This window comes from Dipodomys ordii, unplaced genomic scaffold (genome assembly GCF_000151885.1).
Source record: "Dipodomys ordii isolate 6190 unplaced genomic scaffold, Dord_2.0 Scaffold131, whole genome shotgun sequence".
NCBI classification, from domain to species: domain Eukaryota; kingdom Metazoa; phylum Chordata; class Mammalia; order Rodentia; family Heteromyidae; genus Dipodomys; species Dipodomys ordii.
Genome location: NW_012267347.1, coordinates 1,066,044 through 1,068,328, shown reverse-complemented (window position 1 = coordinate 1,068,328; position 2,285 = coordinate 1,066,044). Strand labels below are relative to the sequence as shown.

Below are 2,285 nucleotides of genomic sequence, written 5' to 3'. Positions count from 1 at the left end.
GGAAGGGAGGGGGGAGGGGAGGGGAGGGGAAGGGAGGGGATGGGAAGGAAAGAAGAAAGAAGGAAAGAAAGACAGACAGACAGACAAAACTCAGTGCTGGTGGCTCATACCTGTAAATCCTAGCCCCCACAGGAGGTTGAGAGCTGAAGATCTCAATTTGAAACAGACTTGGCAGCAAAGAGGTTTTTTTTAGGGTTTTTTTTTTATTTATTACAAAATTTGTTTCACAAATACAGGTGACCACAAGGTCTAAAAACAACCCCAGACCTTTTGATTCTTCATTTACCTCTAGATGAAAGAACCACAGTCTACTCACACAGAGTGGAGACTGTGTCGGAAAAACTGCGCGTCCCTTGGATGGCCGAGTGTTGGGTCCCACAGCAGAGAGGATCCTGGTGTGTGTGGACCAGCGGTGAAGCAGCCCTTGGTGCCGCTGCTCTGGGTGGACAGCAGCTTTGAGTTTCACGGTCCTTGGAGGTGGCTGTATCAACTGGACTCAATTCCTCTTCTTCTGTCTGGACACCAGTTGTGCTTCTACATACTGGAGCCTGACCAGCTTTCCCAGGATTGAGAAACTCACCACCATCAGAGGTGCCAGGTCGCCAATTGTGGGAGCTGCAGTTTCCAAACACAAACAACTCAGAGAGGAAGTGCCCCAGGACAAGCAGGAAGGTCCACGGTGTGATGTGGTAGAGTGTCCTGTGAATGTCAATGGCCCAGAGGCAGCGAATTACTGAGAACAGTGTCCAGATCCCAAAGGTCCAGGCTTGCAGGCCAGTTTTGGCTTGCCATTGTAGAGCTTCTCTTCTTTTCTTTTTGTTTTTGTTTTGTTTTGTGGGTCATGGGTCTTGGATTTGGGGCCAAGGCTGTCCCTGAGCTCTACCACTTGAGCCACAGCGCCATTTCCTTGTACAGCTTTTCATAGAGAAAGGTATGGTCTCAAAAGCTCTGCAGTGCGTTTCCCATGGCTATGATGAACAAGACAACGACCAGCCAGCTTTGTAACACATCCAGGAAATGGCTCATGACTCCCCTCAAGGCAAAGAAGGTGTTTTTGCTGGCAGCCGGACTCTTAGCACTGCAGCAGCAATAGTCCTTCCCAACAGCGACAGTCCTGAATCCATACTCTATGAGTCTCTTACCTCCAAACAACCAACCTTAAAAAACCAGAAGTGGAGCTGTGACTCAAGTAATAGAACACTAGCTTTGAACAAAAAGCTAAGGGGCAGCACCCAGACCCTGAGTTCAAGCTCTGGGTCCAGGCACATGTGTGGGCACACACACACACACACACACACACACACACACACACCTAAGGGAGGCCCTGTGTTCAAACCTCAATACCAGCACCAAAATAAACAAACAAATTAAAAAAGTATGAAACCAAGCAGGCTTGGGATGTAGAGTGGTAAAGTATAGATGTAGCTTTGTAGTAAAACACTTTTCTACTAACTTGTTTAAATTTCTGGTTTCAATCCCCAGTACCAAAAATATGTAAATAAATAAATACGTTTTAAGGAAAATAAAGTTGGGCTGGGAAGGTGGCTCAGTGGTACAGCGCTTGCCTTGCATGCATGAGGCCCTGGGTTCGATTCCTCAGCACCACATAAGCAAAAAGAAAAAAGCCAGAAGTGGCGCTGTGGCTCAAGTGGTAGAGCGCTAGCCTTGAGCTGAAGAGCTGAGGGACAGCGCCCAGGCCCAGAGTTCAGGCCTCACGACCGGACCCACCCCCCCCAAAAAAAGAAAGAAAATAAAGTTATGTTTTCTGTTTAGCTTTCTTAAAAACTCAGCCTCCAAGGCATAAGGAAATCCAAATTCTCACTGTCAGTCTGGGGAAAGGGGAGTCAAGTGATGAGGCCTTCAAGTGAAGAGCCATGGGCAGGAAGGCAGATGGAGGAGAGCTATGGAGACCTTGCAGAATTCCCAGGCTAACGCAGTCACATGAGTTACCTCATCTGACAATGTGTTGCTCAGTCAATAAAGACAATGCAGAGAAATAATCCACCTGTCCATCAACTCAAGAACAGAAATATATATATTTATATAGATATATATGTATATATATACATATATATAAGTATGACGGGGCTGGGAAGGTGGATCAATGGCAAAGCGCTTGCCTTGCATGCATGAGGCCCTGGGTTTGATTCCTCAGTACTGTTTTATGTTAGGTTTTTAAAAGAGGTAGCCGAGGGCTGGGAAGGTGGCTCAGTGGTACAGCGCTTGCCTTGCATGCCTGAGGCCCTGGGTTCGATTCCTCAGCACCACATAAGCAAAAAGAAAAA

At 47.1% G+C, this 2,285-nt stretch overlaps 1 pseudogene; it reads right to left on the bottom strand.

The window, feature by feature from the left end:
* Positions 1 to 417: 417 nt before the first annotated feature.
* LOC105996500 lies at positions 418 to 1,026 on the bottom strand (annotated as a pseudogene).
* Between the last annotated feature and the right edge of the window lie 1,259 nt (positions 1,027 to 2,285).